Here is an 18,064-nt window from a genome sequence, read left to right as displayed (position 1 = left end):
TAGAGTGGACTTTCCTTTCGGCGCCCCCACCTGACTTCCCATAAGCCAAACTAGCTTTTTCGTCGACCTCAGCATGGTTAGAGCTTCCAGATCTCCTTTCCAACTGCCCATGCAATGTCAGAAGGAAGGGTAATGGAGCACACCTCTAGAATGTTGGGGATCAGTGGTGCTCCCAATTAGGGGCAGGTGCATTAGCACACACACACTTCCTGGCCTCTTCCCTCGCCCCTGTCCAGAACTCCAGCAAGCTAATCACAAGGAAAATGTGTGTGCCTGAATGTTAGGAGTGAACAGGCAGGTGACTTGCTTCAGAATTAGCCTGCAGCATCTCTTTTTCTAGCTGCCATCCAGTATTAGATGTGGTAACCACACCAGTTAACACCCCGGATTGGCTTGGGATTATGAATGGAAAGAAGGGAGATCCCCATGCAAGCAAGCAGCTGTCCCTTTGCTTAATTATTGGGATCCACAAGTCCATCCCTATTGCCAGGGCTTCAGTGTCGAGATGATGAAATAGGTGATTAAGGGACTTGGAGGCTAGTCCACATTGCAGCTTTGTCTGAGTGTTCCAACGACAAGTGTTATTAGTCCACTAATCATAACATTGCCTGCAGTGGAATTTCCTTGGGAAGGAATGGGGCAGCGCCTCCATGCCAGAGGGCTGCGCAGCATGAAAATACTAACACATCACAATTGGCTGTTCTGTGGGAAGACGATTCCAACATCCAATTCAGGAAATAGGTCACCGGGCTGCTAGATGCACTGCTATTTTGATTTACTTCCTTAGACTCTTGCAGTCTTCGTAGACTTCTCTCTGGGTAGAATCAAACTCCTCCAACTTACTGGCTTCTGGAGTGCCACATAGGGAAAGATGCAAGCAAGTTCTGAAAACAGAGGCATGGATTTCTCGTGATCAATCTTGTGGTGTCCTGGTGTCCACTTGCTTCTAGAATCAAACACAATGCCCTTCGGGATACTCCTCACCTTGACCTCTTTCAGGGGAGCTTCCCAGAGGTCTGGGGCCATGGCTTTTAGGAGCCTGCAGCTGTGCCTGCCAGACAACAAATGTTTAGTGAGAGGTTGAAGAGATACAAATGGGTTGAAGGGCGCCAGAGCCTTCTCAATAATGAGCATAGCAAAGCTTCGATTTCCAAGGATCTTGGGAGGACAAGATGTACTCATTTGGAGTATTGCACTGCCAGGGCTGTTTGTACCAGCTGTCGGGTTCAGAGACCACCCTGTTGGTGGGGTCAGGGGCCCAGCCAACCCTTTCTTTTATTCTATACCTCTGGTCACTTGGGCCTTAAGAAGCAGGAGTTGGGGCCGGGGTGGGTGGTGGTTTGGGGCTCTGTCACTAAGCAGCTGCCTCTTTCCTGGATCAGTCTAGACTTCCCTCTGATTTTTCCTAAACCCAAGCAGTTGTCTACTGCCTTGGAGTGTCAGCAAAGGGTATTTGTGGGTCTTTGGTATTTGCAGATTTCATATCAGGCAAAAGCTTACATTCCCCTTTTCTTCTTCTTCTTTTTTTTTTTTTGAAATGGAGTCTCACTTTGTCACCAGGCTGGAGTGCAGTGGCACAATCATCTCAGCTCACTGCAACCTCTGCCTCCCAGGTTCAAGCGATTCTCCTGCCTCAGCCTGCCGAGTAGCTGGGACTACAGGCGCATGCCACCACACCCAGCTAATTTTTGTATTTTTAGTAGAGACAGGGTTTCACCATGTTGGCCAGGATGGTCTCGATCTCTCAATCTTATGATCCGCCTGCCTCGGCCTCCCAAAGTGCTGGAATTACAGGCGTGAGCCACTGCGCCCAGCCCCTTTACTTCTTCTTCTTTTTTTTTTTTTTTTTTTTTTTTTGAGGTAGACAGATTATATGACATTGGGGGCTCTGAACTTACCCACTGCCCACTTTTTGTTTTTGGCCTTTCAACTACTGGGTAATTCTGGATTTATAACCTCTTTCTTGGTGCCCAGAGACATACTATATTATGTTGGGGCATAAATTTTGGGCTTCAGCTCACCTGTCCAGAGATGCCATCCCAAGGCAGTCTTTTAGGAGATGAGGAGTTGTACCAGTTGAGATACCATGGGAGGGTTTGAAGAGGTGTCTTGCTGAGTAAGACCAAAGGGTGTTTTCTCTCTCTCTCTCTCTCTTCCTCCCTCTTTCTTGCTTTCTCTCTCTCTTCCCTGCTAGCCATGACCTATATCAGCAAATAGAAAAGGGGAATATTTGTGATAAACTCCTCCTGGCAAATCCATTTCTTTGGGCTCTGGACTTGAGAAGAGCTTTACTGCCTTTTAAAATTCTAAGTAGTCTGTTAAACACTATTTCGACCCTCTAATTCTTTCTCCAGTTCTTTTTTCTTTTCTTTCTTTCTTTTTTTTTTTTTAACAAATCTTTAGAGCAGAGGTTGTCACACTTAAGTAAGTGGAGTAGAATTTATAGTCACTGCAGAACAACCACATGGTTATTGCATATACTGCAGAGACAAGCAAAAGATACGAGACAAAAATTGCAAGAGCAAGCACCTCCAAGTTATCCAGCAGCCACTAAGGTTACAGAGATTGCTACTGGTTACAGAGGCTGTGATGTGAGCTGGGCCTGAATTTGATCCCCAGCTGTGCTCCTTATAGCCGTGGCACTAGGCAGGTTCCTGAGCCCCTGCTTCCTACCCTCCAGATGAAAACAAAAGTTCTTAGTGCAAAAGGGTTGGGAAGGTTAAATGAGAAAATATAGGTGATCTGCTTTCTCAGCCCAGTCCTGGAAATTAGTAAAATGGTCACAGAATGGTGACTTTTCTCATTATGAAAATCACCTCCTTGGCTTTGTAGTCCCATTTCCTGTTTAATAGCAACTGAAATAGCCACAGGAGCCACCACCCCCCATCTGAGTCTGGCTATTTTCGAGGCTCCATTTGGAAGGGGATGGCCCCAGCAGTCCAGGGGGTGGGAGGTGGTGGGGAGGGAGGCATTATTCTCTGGGTTGCAGCTGTGGCAGTAAGTACAGTATCCCCCACATGCCAGATGAATCAAGCTGAGGGCCAGATCTGGGCTGTGGGCCAGAGGTTCCCCACCCTGATTTATAGCATGGACAGAGATGTGGGTGTTTTGTGAATATATTTTGATGATGATAAAAAAAAGAGAGAGGGGAGGGAACGCCATTCCTTAAAAATGTGCTGAGGGAGGGAGGTTCAGACCTATCTTCAAGATTAGAGCAGCCTGGCTGTTCGCGGTAGCAAGTCATTAGAAAGAGGCCCATGGAAGAGCAGCCTGTGAGAGGCCTTGAAACACAGTGAATTGTGAATGAGGCCCCTGTATGCCAGCCATTGGGGGCAGATTAGGCTTGCTGTCCTCTCTGCAGGTGTGGAGTGGGGGACTAAGCCTGCATTTTAACTCCTGCAGGTCCCAAGAGCAGAGAAAGGGAGCATTGGGTCTGCTGAGCTGTGGGGAGCCCCCCGGCCCCATGCGTTCCCAGTGCTAATAGTTCTCCCGAAACCAGCCAGGCTTTGCCTCTGAGATCAGGCCTAGGTCATTGCCAATGGACTGAGGACAACAGGCTAAGTGTGGAAGTTTGCCCTGGATGGAGTTTGGAGAAAACTCACGTGGAGGATTTATTCTAAACCTTCAACCTAACAACACATTTGAGAGGGCTGGCTGAGCAGCAGATGGGAGTTGTGGCTCCCTCCAGAATGTTCCCCTCCCAAACAAGGCACAGCTAGGCACAGACCTCCTTGTTTTACTTGTGGGATGTCAGGCACAGTTGTCCTGGTTTACTGTGTTTCATCCAGGAAAGAACTTCAATCAGGTTTCCTAGGACCCATACAGATCTTTGAAGACAAGAGATTTATTCCCCAGAGGTGAGGCCACTAAACAGACATGGTCCTAAAGCTTGCAGTTCATAAAATCACATCGGTCTGCAAACATTTTTTTTTTTCTAAGGGAAGGGCAGTGAACGCTCTCATGCCAACAGCCTGCAGTATCTGACAAGTACAATCTGGTTTTTTTCCCTCTCACCTCTCACTGCTCCCAGCCTTGAGCCTTCTGTTCAAACCAGGCCTCATCCTCATCCCCAGCACCCCTGCCAACCCACCCTGCTCAGATTTGCCTTTAAGCTTTTGCTCCATCTGGAATCCTCTTGCCCTTTGAGGATCCAAAGCCTTTGTCCTTTCACATGACCAGTTCTCTGAGGAAACAGCCCTAGCTATTCCTGAGGCCCCCATTACTGCCTGGTCAAGGGCTTTGGGGCACATACTGCCTGTGTGTCCATCCTCATGAACTCCAAATCTCCCCGCTACTCCACAGGACAAAGAAAACGAGACTGACAACGAAGTCTGAAGAAGAAAGGCAAGTATCTTTCTGCTGGACTGGCCCTCAAGACTTAGCACAAGTGAGTTTTTGGAGTTTTTTCCTGTGATTTCTGTGTGTACATATATACTCACCTCTTTTCTGTGTTCACTTCACTGAAACACAAATCCACCACACCCATAAGGCCAACCCTGGGTTACTTTTTGAGCCTGCAGAGATTTCCCCCAACAGACAAAACTTCTAAGCCCCGGAAGTTCTCTGTTTTATATCTAGGATGTGAACTAAGACTCTGTGAGAGGGGTTCTGGTCTATATCACTTGGGGCTGCCTCTTTCAAGGGATGGTGAGAAGCCCCCTGAAATGAAATAAAATGGTTTCTCAGGCTCTTCCTTTTGAATTTCCCATTTCCTGCCTCAGGGCTCAACAAAGGACTTGTGTATGAGGGGGTGTGTGAGTGTGTGTACCATGGCAGGAGAAGGCACACAGGATCCTTGTTGTTCATTCACTTTTCCTGGGAGGAAACAGCAGTGGGTGTCTATTCCCAGCAGTATTAGGAAGCAGTGGTGTGGGCCCCTCGCCGTCTCTCTTCCCAGCTTGCTGGGAACGTCTTTTACTCCAAGCTGGTTAAGTAACCACAGAGCTGCATCTCTGGCTTCTCTGACTACCTCCCACTCTCCACTTGATGCCCACAAAAACAATGTGTTCAGCTGATGTTTGGGTAACGTTGTACATATTCCTAGCAAGGACATTGGACATATTCCTTGCAGATAAGGAAGGTAGGATCCGTTCCTGACTCAGGAGGCTGATGTTTCATTCTAATAAAGCTCAAGGTGTCTCCTCGCCCACAGTCGTGCTTTTTGATAACCTGGCAACAGCCAAACCTCAGTCATTGCTTTGAATGGCCCTATCTCAGCATTTAAGAGCATTTTTCAGGGGCTGGGCTTCATAAAGATTGGGGTTTTTTTGAGATCCTGTTAAAAAATGGGGTAAGCATCGTGGGCACGTGCTCATCACAACCCAGGGAACAAACTGTTGGCGAGGAGTGTAGTAGAGCCCACATACAGACCAAATGCATTAATTATGAATGGTTCTTATCTTGTGATTAAAACAGATCTGGCAGGCCTGGAACTTGGCAGCCCTTGGTTAGCTATTAGTTCTATGCTACTGTACCGGCTGGGCAGTCATAAAACTGTATCTCTTTGAAAAATGGTCCATCATGTAGAACAGCCTCCTCTGCACCCATTAGCTCAAATTGATATGACTTGATGGCCTAATCTTGGGCTTCTCAGATGCTGGATTTAATTTCTGTCTGGAGCTTTAGGAAATCTGGAGGAAGGGACACAAGGGCTGCATGCAGTGAGGTAGGGTCAGAGGATGTATACACCAGCCCCCACCTCCATCTGCACCACTCCCCTTACTGATGGAAGTCATCCCTCTAGTTCATGTTGCCATTGTGTGCCCCCACTCTGTCAAGCCCTGTTAAGGAATTAACTGCAAGTTGGGAGTTCATTGGTAAGATCCTGGGGCATGACTTGCAGGTGCAATCACAGCTTACTGCAGCCTCGACCTCCTGGGCTGAAATGATCCTCCCACCTCAGCCCTCCCTGTAGCTGGAACTACAGGTGTTTGCCATCAATCCCGGGTAATTTTTTATACTTGTATATTGACAGGCGTCTCAAGGAGGCAAAAGCTCCCAAGGATGGAGGCCATAGTGCTGGGATAAGAACTCATAGGGTAGATATTTTTGGACTGAGTCTTATCAGAAGACACTTTAGGAATTTCAGGAATCAGAAGGGTGTGATTGGGAAAACAGGGGCAGAGCTTCCCAATGCCCCAGAAATCCCACCAAATAGACCACACTGAGTCTCCAGTCAGATGGTGCCAATCTCTCTGCTCTACCCCGGCAGTAGTAGGCCTACGATATTGCTAGATAGCATTCATGAAGTTCCAGCTAGGCCAAGTACTTTTGCAAGTTCATGAGCAGGCCCCTAGGGTAGTCTAGCTTGTAGTCTAGATGAGAAGGCTGTTGCTAATGCTTGAATGGACTTTTATTTGATTATTTGATTTAAATGTCTCAAAAATGGAGCAAGGACCTAATCTATTGACAAAAACATGAATTTGGGAATCAAATCCAACCATTGCTCATTTATTCACCTTCAAAAGTTGAGCATTTTATATTGAGCATTAAATATGTGCCAGGCACAGTGAAAAGCATTCATGTGACAGGTAGGTACAATTATATCCCCATTTTATAGAGATACAAACTGATGCTTGGGCATATTCATCTCGGTTGCACAGCTCTAAAGTAGTGGTGCTGGAATTAAAAACAATGTAGCACAGAGCATAGGTTGTGAAGTCAGGCTGCAGGAATATTCATATTCTTATAGATAGATGTGTAAAACTAAGGGATGTTTCTTTTCATAAGTGTTCTCTGGAGGAGCTCTCAGCCTCATGTGGGAAAATAGCTCTGTCACTCAGAGGAGAGCTTTAGGAGGATGATACAGGTATGGGCACCATCAGCATATAGAAGGCAAGTGAAGCTGAGGGAGATGAGAGGAAGGGCCAGAAAGACTTGCTGTAGGTCACACAGCCATCAAGGACAGAGCCAGGCCCAGGCAAGAGCACTTCCCCCATTGCCGTTTCCTTCAGCTGCAACTTCCATACCAAGAGGCGGCTCCATCCTTTCCTCGCCCCCTTTCTCTTACTTTACAGTCAGACAGGAGTTATTTCCCAGGAAGCAATAACAGTACTGACAATCAGAGGAGTTTGGGACAGGCACCGTGGCTTATGCTTATAATCCCAGCACTTTGGGAGGCCGAGGCAGGAGGATTGCCTGAGCCCAGGAATTTGAGACCAGCCTGGGCAACATAATGAGACCCCATCTTTACAAAAAAATTTTTAAAAAATTAGCTGGGCATAGTGGCGCACAACTATAGTCCTAGCTACTTGGGAGGCTGAGGCGGGAGGATCGCTTGAGCCCAGGATTTTGAGGCTGCTGTAAGCTATGATGGCATCACTGTGCTCCAGCCTGGGTGACAGAGCAAGACCCCTATCTCTTAAAAAAAAGAATTCATCCTGAGCAATTATTCATAGCTATTGAGTATGAATGAATTCTGTGGTAAATAGACAACTCTAGGGATTTCAGCACCCACTCCCATTGGGAAACCTTGCTCTAAACTCTCACATAAAACACTTTCCTTCTCAGAAACTCAACGCTGGCTGTGAAGAAGAGCTTCCAGAGCAATGACTTTCTTTTGACAAAGGCTGGCCCTCTCAAAAATGGTAACATTTGTCTGTTGCAGTGTGCAAGCTCACACCTTTCTCTCATATGGAGCCTTCAGGTCCTCATGTGCTTGTGCTTTCACCCCTGGATCAGAGTGCATCTTCATGTGCTGTCCACATGTGTACGACAAAACTGTCTCTCTGGGGCCAGGCGTGATGGCTCACATCTGTAATCCCAGCACTTTGGGAGACTGAGGCAAGTGGATCACTTGAGGTCAGGAGTTCGAGACCAGCCTGGCCAACATGGTGAAACCCCGTCTCTACTAAAAATACAAAGTTAGCCGGGTGTGGTGGTGCACACCTGTAATCCCAGCTACTTGGGAGGCTAAGGCAGGAGAATCACTTGAACCTGGGAGGTGGAGGTTGCAGTGAGCCAAGATCAAGCCATTGCACACCAGCCTGGGGAACAAGAGCGAAACTCCGTCTCGAAAAACAAAACAAAAAAAAAGATAGAAAGAAAGAAAAAGAAACAGAAAACAACTTTCTCTATGGAAAGAATATCATAATGGCTCATATGCTCTTTTCTGGGCCTTTGTTTCAGGGGACAAGAACCCCAACAGTGGAATTTCAGGCATCAGCCAGCAGGTGGGTGGATTAATAAAGAGAGATTGAGAGAAGGCACCTTTCTGCCACTCCTGAAATCATACTCCTGGCTCTGAGTGTCAGTCCCGTTTGGAAACTATAGCTGGAAAAGTCTCAGCTGCCCCTGACACGGTCAAATGGAAAGTGCATGGGCTCTGGAGTCAGACTGTCTGGGGTCGTGTTCTAGCTCTGCTACTTACTAGCTGTGGGACTTTTCATAAGTTACTCAATGCGTGGTGCCTCAGTTTTCTCGTTCTATAAAACAAGATAAGTATAGTACATAATTCACAGGGTTCTTAGGTGGGTAAATCTAGATAACTTGAATACATATAAACACTTAGCAGAGTGCCTGTGTGCCGGGTACAATGGGAAGCACTTAATGAATGGTATCTAGTCTTATCATTTCCTTGCTAAAGCTACCTCTTCTTTTAAGTCCCTTAACTAAGTAGGTCACTTTAGAGAAACTCAATTCAACTGGAATTATTGAGTGTCTGTTGTGTGCCTAGCATTGTGCTGGGGACACTGTGAGGAATACAGGAGAAATCTATGAAGGAAGAACTGTTCTCAAGGAGCTTTTTAGGCAGGATGTTTTGAGCTTCCTCCAACAGCCCAACTAGCAGTCACATGGAGAGGCCCACGGCTCTTCCTTACATAGTAGCATAGCAAGGGGTTTAAACTTATGGGCTCTGCAATCAGACAGGCATATCATCTCTGCCTCCTGACTGAGGTGTGATGTTGGGAAAGGTACACTACCTCCCCATTTCTCGGTTTCCTCATCTATAAAAATGTGCATCATAATTACATCTTTATACATTGTGTGCCCATCAACATAGATTTATAATTATTGATTTATGCAATTGTCTTTTCAATCATATAGGAAAAAAGGGAGTTACAAAATACCTTAAAATCTTTAACATTTACCTTTAAATATTAAATTTACTGGTGTTCTTTTCTTTCTTCCTGTGGATTCAAACTACTATCTGGTGTCCCGTCATTTCAACCTGAGAGATTCCCTTTATCATTTCTTGTAGTGAAGATATCCTAGCAACAAACTCTCACTTTTTATCTAGCTGGGAATGCCTTCATTTCTCCTTTATTTTAAACAACAGTTTGGTTGGGGATAGAATTTTTGGTTGACAGTTGTTTGCCTTTCAGCACTTTGAATATGTCATCACACTGGCTTCTGGTCTTCATGGTTTCTGATGAGAAATCAACTGTTAATTTTATTGGGGGTCTTTTGTATGTGATGAGTCACTTCCCTCTTGCTGCTTATGAGATTCTCTTTGCCTTTGGCTTGTCACAGTTTGATTACGATGTATCTAGATATGGACATTTTTGAGTTTATCCTACTTGGAGTTGGTGGTGCTTTTTGGATGTGTAGGTTAATGTTTTTCATCAAATTTGGGGAGATTCTGCCTATTATTTCTTCAAACATTCTTTATACTCCTTTCTTCCTCTCCTCTCCTTCTGAAACTCCCATTAAGTGTACGTTGTTATGCTGGATGGTGTCCCACAGGTGTCTGAGGCTCTGACATTTTTCTTCATTCGTTTTTCTTTCTGTTTCTCACGCTGGATAATATAAGTATCTTCAAATTTGCTGATTCTTTCTTCTGCCCATTCAAATCCGCCATTGAACATCTTTAGTGAATTTTTCATTTTAGTTATTATATTTTTAATTCAAAAATTTCTATTTGGTTGTTTTAAAATAATTTCTATTTATATTTTCTATTTATTGAGATATCACTCTCATATTTTAGTTCTTTAGACATGGTTTCCTTTCACTCTTTGAACCTATTTGAAATAGCTGATTTAAATCTTTGTGTAAAAAGTCCAACGTCAGGCCTTCCTCAGGGACAGTTTCTATTGATTGTTTTCTTTTCCTTTGTATGGGCTATTTCTTTGCAGATCCCATACATTTTTTGTTGAAAACTGGGCATTTTGAATATTATAAGGTGGCATCCTGGAAATCAGATTCTCTGTCCTCCTGAGGGTTTGTTGTTGTTGCTGCTTGTTGTAGTAGTTATTTGTTTAGTGACATATTCTGTTTGAACTTCTACCAGAGTTGGCCAGTCCTATCTCATAGCTACAATTTGCAAAGTATAACTCCCCCTACTGTTTGCTTTGGCTGCCCCACAACTCTTTTGATGAAACTTAAAGCCAGTCATTAAGAGAAGCAAGATATAAATATGAAGCTTGTCTTGATGCCTCTTAGATCTTCATGGAGCAACCTTTATTCAAATAACTCATAAATTACAAGGCAAATCAGCATTCATTATCTGCCTTTATGTCAGAACGAGAAAAAAATGAGAGATTTACATGGCATGAGAGAAGATCGCATTCCACTCTTCTAAGAGGCGTTAAAGGCTCCCTTTTTAGTGAAATAAGCCACAATCCAGAAGGAGAATGGAAATCCATGTCACTTGAGAGAGATGCCCCTAGCCCTTTCCTTCTATTTGCAAGCCTCCCTACTTTTGAGGGAGGGGGAGCACACCCCTGCTAACCGGAGTTGTCTAGGTCCTGTGGTGTTACCAGAGACAGGGGTGCCTATGTGAGGCTCTCTCTCCGCAGCAAAGGAGGAAGCCTTAGGAAATTGGGAGGTAATCAGAGACTGGGCCAGAAGGACTGGTAAGATAGCCTGAGGAGCATGGGCAGAGTGTCTCCAGCACTGGATGGGGGTAAAGAGGAGGGAGAGAAAGGGGGAAAGGGAGGTAGGTAATAGGATAAAATATGGTCAATAAATTCTGTGACACTGGGGCAGGCTTAGAGCAACGGGTAGTTTGCCCTTCCTGACTCCATATTTTCACCAGGAAGTTTTTTTGTTTTGTTTTGTTTTTTTTTTTTTTTGAGACAGAGTCTTGCTCTGTCGCAAGGCTGGAATGCAGTGGTGTGATCTCGGCTCACTGTAACCTCCACCTTCTGGGTTCAAGTGATTCCCCTGCCTCAGCCTCCTGAGTAGCTGGGACTACAGGCGCATGCCACCACGCCCGGATAATTTTTTGTATTTTAGTAGAGACGGGGTTTCACCATGTTGGCCAGGATGGTCTCGATCTCCTGACCTCATGATCCGGCCGCCTCGGCCTCCCAAAGTGCTGGGATTACAGGCGTGAGCCACAGCGCCCGGCCAGGAAGTTTTTAATATTGTTATTTTGTTCTTGAAATATTCCTTAAGCATCAACCTTATACATTCATTCAACAATTATGTACCAAGTGTCAGGCATTAGAAATACTGAGATGAATAAAACAGGTCCCGATTATAAGGGAAAGTAATGTATAGAAAATTACAGTAGTGTGAGAGCAGAAGTGTGACTGAGGGAAGGCCAGGGAGCTGGATCTGCAAGGAGACCCCTCACTCCAGCTTCGAGTAGGGGTAGGAAATAGAATTTATAAGGCTTCTAGCAGGAGGTAATGCTTGAGATGAATCTCTAACCTTAAAGCACAATAAATTTGTCAAGCATCATTGGCCAAAGGAGTGTGTGAGGGTGCAAACATCCTAGTGAGAAGGAACAGAAGCCAGAAGGAGCTTCTGGTATATTCTGATACATTCTAAGACGGAAAAATAGCTTTGGAGGATGGACATAGGGTGTATGGAGGGTTCCAAAGGAGATTAGATTAGAAATTTAAATAAAGCCAGATCATGAAATGCCCTGCATGTTTTTGTTTGCTTGTTTTTTGAGACAGTCTCACTCTGTCACCCAGGCTGGAGTGCAGTGGTATGATTTCAGCTCACTGCAACCTCTGCCTCCTGGGTTCAAGCTATTCTCCTGCCTCAGCCTCCCAAGTAGTGGGGATTACAGGCACCCGCCACCACACCTGGTTAATTTTTGTATTTTTAGTAGAGATAGGGTTTCACCATGTTGGCCAGGATGGTCTCGAACTCCTGACCTCAGGTGATCGATCCGCCCACCTGAGCCTCCCAAAGTGTTGGGATTACAGGCGTAAGCCACTGTGCCTGGCATGCCCTGCATGTTTTAAGGAGGCATCTGTGCTTTATCTTGAAGGTTATGAGGGAGTCAACAAAGGATTTCACAGGGGAATGACCTAGATAGTATAGTAAGGCAGTTAAGAGTGCAGAATCTATATATCAGTGATGTTCAAAGTGTAGTTCAGGTACCAGCAGTCTCAGTGCCATGGGGAACTTGTTAAAAATGCAAATTCTTGGGCCCCATTCTAGACCTACTGAATCAGAAACTAGAGATAGGCCCCAGTCATCTGTGTTTTAACAAGCTCTCCAGGTGACTGCAATGCGTGCTCAAGCTGGAGAACTACTTCCCTACACAGACCACCTAGGTTGGAAGCCTAGCTCTCCCACTATATAACGTTGGGCAAGTTCTAAACTCCAGTGAAGAGAGGGGGTAAGGGGAGGGGACGGGAAGTGAGGGAACAGCCATGACACTAAACTAAGACCCACAGGCCATATAAAAATGGTTGGTCATCCAGAAGGAATCTGGGTGACAGTGACATTCATGATAATAGCTTACATTTATTAAGAGCTTACTGCGGACCAGGTATTATTCTAAGAACTTCACAAATATTAATCTACTTAATCCTCACAACAACTTTATAATCCTATTTTTCAGCTGAGGAAACTGGGGCTCAGAAAGGTAAAAATATGGTGTGATGTGGAGAGATGTTTACAATTAAAGTGGGAATTTTTTTTTTTTCTTTTGAGACAGGGTCTCGCTCTGTCGCCCAGGCTGGAATGCAGTGGCACGATCACAGCTCACTGCAGCCTCGGCCTTCCAGGCTCCAGCGATCCTCCCACCTGTCTCCCAAGTAGCTGGGACTACAGGCGCACTCCACCATGCCCAGCTAATTTTTGTATTTTTTTGTAGAGATGGGGTTTCGTCATCTTGCCCAGGCTGGTCTCGAATTCCTGGGCTCAAATGATCCCCCCACCTTGGCCTCCCAAAGTGCTGGGATTACAGGCATGAGCCACTGCACCCAGCCGAGTTTTGTTTTTATTAAAAGAAAAAACCCATAAATCATGTATATATGCATGGAAAAAGACTGGGAGGAAATAGCCCAACATACTCATTGTGGTGGTGCAATTGCAGGCATTTTTAATTTCTTTTTTGTAGTTATCTTTGTTTTCCAGAATTTCTATAAGAAGTTTATATTGCTTTTGTAATCAGGGAAAACACCCTTTTGAAAAAGAAAAGAAATTGAAAATGTGCACTTGAGGAAGATGTGAGCATCCTCTCAGTGCACAATGCAGACCCACAGAAAGAAAAATGCACCTGGCTTGTCGCTATTTCATGCAAGAGGATTCTGAGGACCTTATCATGTTGGCACGCAGTGAGGGAACTGGTGGAGGAGTTTCTCTCAGGTCTCAGAACTGGGAAGAGCTGTACCGATTTGCTTTTTATCTTATAGTCACTGTGACTCATGTAACTCAATGATCTTTCAACTTTTTTTTTTTTTTTTTTTTTTTGCCTGAGACTCCCTTGAGATTTTTTAACTTTTTGTTTCAAAGTAATTTTAGATTTACATGAAAGTTGGAAAAAAAATCAGTGCAGGTAGATAGTTCCTAAACACCCTTCATCCAGCTTTCTCTAATGTTAACTGAGTTAACCATAGCACAGTTTCCAGATCAAAACTAGGAAATTAACAATGGCACAATAATATTGACTAAACCATAGTTTATTCACATTTTCCCAGTCTTTCCACTAATGTATTTTTTCTGTTCCAGAAGCCAATCTAGGATCCCACCTGGCATTGCGTTGTCATGTCTCATTAGCCTCCTTCAATTTGACAGTTCTTCAGTCTTTGTCTTTTGTGGCTTTGACACTTTCTAAGATCCTGGTCAGCTACTTTGTAAAATGTCCCTCAATTTAGATTTGTTTTATGTTTTTTTTTTTCATGATTAGATTGAGGTTACACGTTTTTTGAGAGGAATATCAGAGAAGTGATATTATGCCATTCTTAGCACTCCCTGGTCTTTTAATAACTGTGTCCCCTTAAACACTTTTATCATGCAATTTTAAAATTATAAGCATAAATGGTTGCAAAGATGTTTATTTCCAATCTGTTGTAAATATCAGCATTTGAAATGCAATTACTTCACTCTTTTAAAGGTATTCAATGGAATCTAAATACCAAAGTCATTTTTACCCACCATTATTTTATTTTAAAATACATGAAGATCTTTTTTAAACATTTAGCATTTTACTCCTTGAATCTGTATTTCTAGTCCACTTTCCTCAGATAATTTTATCTTAAGGTAATACATTCTTGGCTGGGAGCTGGGGCTCATGTCTGTAATCTCAGCACTTTGAAAGGCTAAGGCAGGAGGAGTGCTTGAGGCCAGGAGTCAAGACCACTCTGGGCAACACAGAGAGAGCCCCGTATCTACAAAACAAAAATTTTACAAAATCGGCCAGGTGTGGTGGTGCGTGCCTACTGTCCCAGATACTCAGAGGCTGAGTTGGGAGGATCGCTTGAGCTTGAGAGGTTGAGGCTGTGCTGAGCCATGATCCTGCCACTGCACTCCAGCCCGGGTGGCAGAGTGAGACCTTGTCTCAAAAAAAAAAAAAAAAAAAAAAGTAATACATTTTTATACCTAAAAGGTAAGGCTTAAAATTCTCACCCTATGTGACTTCTCTGTAACAAAAATATGCTTTATAAATTGAAATTGATTTATACTTGATTTTTACCATAAAGCACTATTAGAATTATTATGATTATTATACACAGTGATCAAAACAAGTATGTTTAAAGTTTTTTAAAAATAATTATTACTTGTGAAAAGGAAATTTTTATTTAAATATATCTCTTAATGAAATGAATGGGACTTTCTTTTCAGGTATCTAGGATAAATAATACTTATTGCTAGAAAGAGACAATATTCAGAATCACGTCTTTTTTTTTTTTTTTGAGACAAAGTCTCATTATGTTGCCCAGGCTGGACTCAAACTCCTGGACTCAAACAGTCCTCCTGCCTTATCCTCCTGAGTAGCTTGGACTGTATGCTCTCACCTTTCAGCATCAATTCTATTTCTAATTTTTTAATATATTTAAGGGCTGAATAAACTTGTTTACATAAGTAAGAAGAAGAAAATTTAAAAGTTTTATAATAGCACTGTCATGTAATTCCATAAACATCTGGGCTATAAACAAAAAATCAGTTATCTCCCTGCAAAAATAACTTTTTCATTTTTTATTGAGATATAATTCACATACCATAGAATGCACACCTTTAAACTATATGATTAAGTGGTTTTAGTATATTTAGAAAGTTGTACAACCATCACTACTATTCAATTCCAGAATATTTTCATCATCCCCAAAAAGAAACTCATTACATGTTAGCAGTCACTCCCCATTTCCTCCTCGCCCCAACTCCTGGCAAACATTAATCTTTCGGCCTCTGGATTTGCCCATTCTGGTCATTTCATGTAAGTGGAATCGTGTAATATGTGGCCTTTTGTGTCTGGCTTATTTCACTTTGCTGAATGTTTTCAAGGTTTATCCACATTGTAGCATGAATCAGTGCTTCATTCCTTTTTATACCTGAATAATATTCCATTGTATGGATATACCAAATTTTCTTTATCCATTTGTCAGCTGATGGACATCTGAGTTGTTTCCATCTTTTGGCTATCTGTGAATAGCAATGCTATAGACATTCATTTATGCCGAGTGCAATGACATGTGCCTGTAGTCCCAGCTACTCAGGAGACTGAGGCAGGAGGGTCACTTGAGCCCAGGAGTTCAAGCCCAGCCTGGGTAACACAGAGAGATCTCATCTCTAAAATAATAAAAAGAACACATTGATTTACAAGGTTTTCGGTGGGCACATGTTTTCGTTTCTCTTACTGGGTCATATGGGAATTTATGTTTATAAATTTTTGAGGAAATGCCAGACATTCTCAAAGTAGCTGTACCACTTTACATTCTCACCAGCAATGTATGAGCATTCCAGTTCTTCCACACCCTTGCCAACACTTCCTGTTATTATCTGCCTTTTTTTATTTTTATTTTTATTTTTTTTGAGACGGAGTCTTGCTGTGTCACCCAGGCTGGAGTGCAGTGGCATGATCTCGGCTCACTGCAACCTCTGCCTCCCAGGTTCAAGCAATTCTCCTGCCTCAGCCTCCTGAGTAGCTGGGATTACAGGCGCATGCCACCATGCCTGGCTAATTTTTGTATTTTTAGTAGAGACGGGGTTTCATCATCTTGGCCAAGCTCATCTTGAACTTCTGACCTTGTGATCCACCCGCCTTGGCCTCCCAAAGTGCTGGGATTACAGGTGTGATCCACCATGCCCGGCCTGTCTTTTTTTTAAGAGACAAGTTCTCACTCTATTTCCAAGGCTGGAGTGCAGTGGCAGCGATCATAGCTCACTGTAGCCTCAAAATCCTAGGCTCAAGCAATCCTCAGCCTCCCGAGTAGCTGGGACTACAAGGTGTGTGCCACCATACCTGGCTAATTTTTTAATTTTTTTTTCAGAGGTGGGGTCATGCTATGTTGCCCAAGCTGGCCTCAAACTCCTGGCCTCAAGTGATCCTCCTGCTGTAGCCTCCCAAAGTGCTGGGATTATAGGCGTGAGCCACCATGCCCAGCCTGTCTTTTTGATTATAGCCATCCTAATAGATGTCTTCACTAGGTATCTCTTTGTGGTTTTGATATGCCTTTCCTTAATGGCTAATGATGTTGAGCATCTTTTCGTGTACTTATTGGCCATTTGTATATCTTCTTTGGAGAAATGACTCTTCAGATTCTTTGCCCATTTTTAATTAGGTTATTTGTCTTTTTATCATTTAGTTGTGAGAATTCTAGATACTCTAGATACAAGTCCATTATCAGATATATGACTTGCAAATATTTTCTCCCATTCTGCATGTTGCCTTTTCACTTTCTGGGTGGTTTAATTTGCAGTACAAAAGTGTTTCATGCTAGGAAGGCACAGTGGCCTATGCCTGTAATCCTAACACTTCGAGATGCTGAGGCAGGAGGATCACTTGAGCCCAGGAGTTTGAGAACAGCTTAGGCAACATAGTGAGAGCCCATCTCTACAAAAAATAAAAAAAATTTAGCTGGGTGTGGTGGCACACTCCTGTGGTCCCAGCTACTAAAGTGGCTGAAGTGGAAGGATGGCTTGAGCCTGGGAGGTCAAGGCTGCATTAAGCTATGATTATGACACTGTGCTCTAGAAATAAAAGTGTTTCATTTTCATATAGTCCAATTTATCTCTCTTTTTTTTCCTTTGTCACTTGCGTGTTTGTTGTCCTATCATCCTAAGAATTTCTTACCTAATCCAAGGTCAGGAAGATTTACACTTATGTTTTCTTCTGAGTTTTAGTTTTAGTTGTTACACTTTTAGCTCTGGGTCTGTTGCATTACTGTGTACATTTTAAGATCAACATGTCAATTTCTGCCAAAAAAAAAAAAGCCAGCTGAGATTTTATTAGAGATTACACTGAATCCGTAGAACAATTGGGGGAGTACTGCCATCTTAGCAATATTAAGTCTTCTAATCCATGAACAAGAAATGTCATTCCATTTACTAAGGCCTTCTTTATTGTCTGTCAATGGTGTTTTATAGTTTTCAGTGTACAAGTTTTGCACTTCATTTGTTAAATTTATTTCTAATTAGTTTATTATTTTATTGCAAATAGAATTGTTTTCTTAATTTGATTTTCAAGTTGTCCATTGTTAGTGCTTAGTCATAGAATTGATTGTTGTGTTTTCTGGCATCCTGCAACCTTGCTGAGCTTGATTATTAGCTCTAATAGTTTTTTGTGGATTCTTTAGGATTTTCTAACTAAGGTTGTGCCACCTGCAAATAGAGATATTTTTTACTTCTTCCTTTCCAATCTGGATGTCTTTAATTTTTTTCTCTTGCCTATTTAGCCCAGCTAGAACTTCCAGTATAATATTGAATAGAAGTGGTAACA

At 43.2% G+C, this 18,064-nt stretch overlaps 1 protein-coding gene across 1 annotated transcript in view; it reads left to right on the top strand.

Annotated features, from left to right (window-relative positions):
* Positions 1-4,185: 4,185 nt before the first annotated feature.
* PLAC1 (placenta enriched 1) overlaps positions 4,186-18,064 on the top strand; it is a 167,971-nt gene continuing 154,092 nt past the window's right edge. The window contains exon 1 of the mRNA XM_063601770.1: positions 4,186-4,387. The gene's annotated coding sequence lies outside the window, so the exon portion shown is untranslated. The remainder of the gene's footprint in view (positions 4,388-18,064) is intronic.

This window comes from Pan paniscus, chromosome X, assembly GCF_029289425.2.
Source record: "Pan paniscus chromosome X, NHGRI_mPanPan1-v2.0_pri, whole genome shotgun sequence".
In the NCBI taxonomy this organism is placed as follows: Eukaryota; Metazoa; Chordata; class Mammalia; order Primates; family Hominidae; genus Pan; species Pan paniscus.
This window is presented reverse-complemented; position numbering and strand designations above follow the sequence as displayed.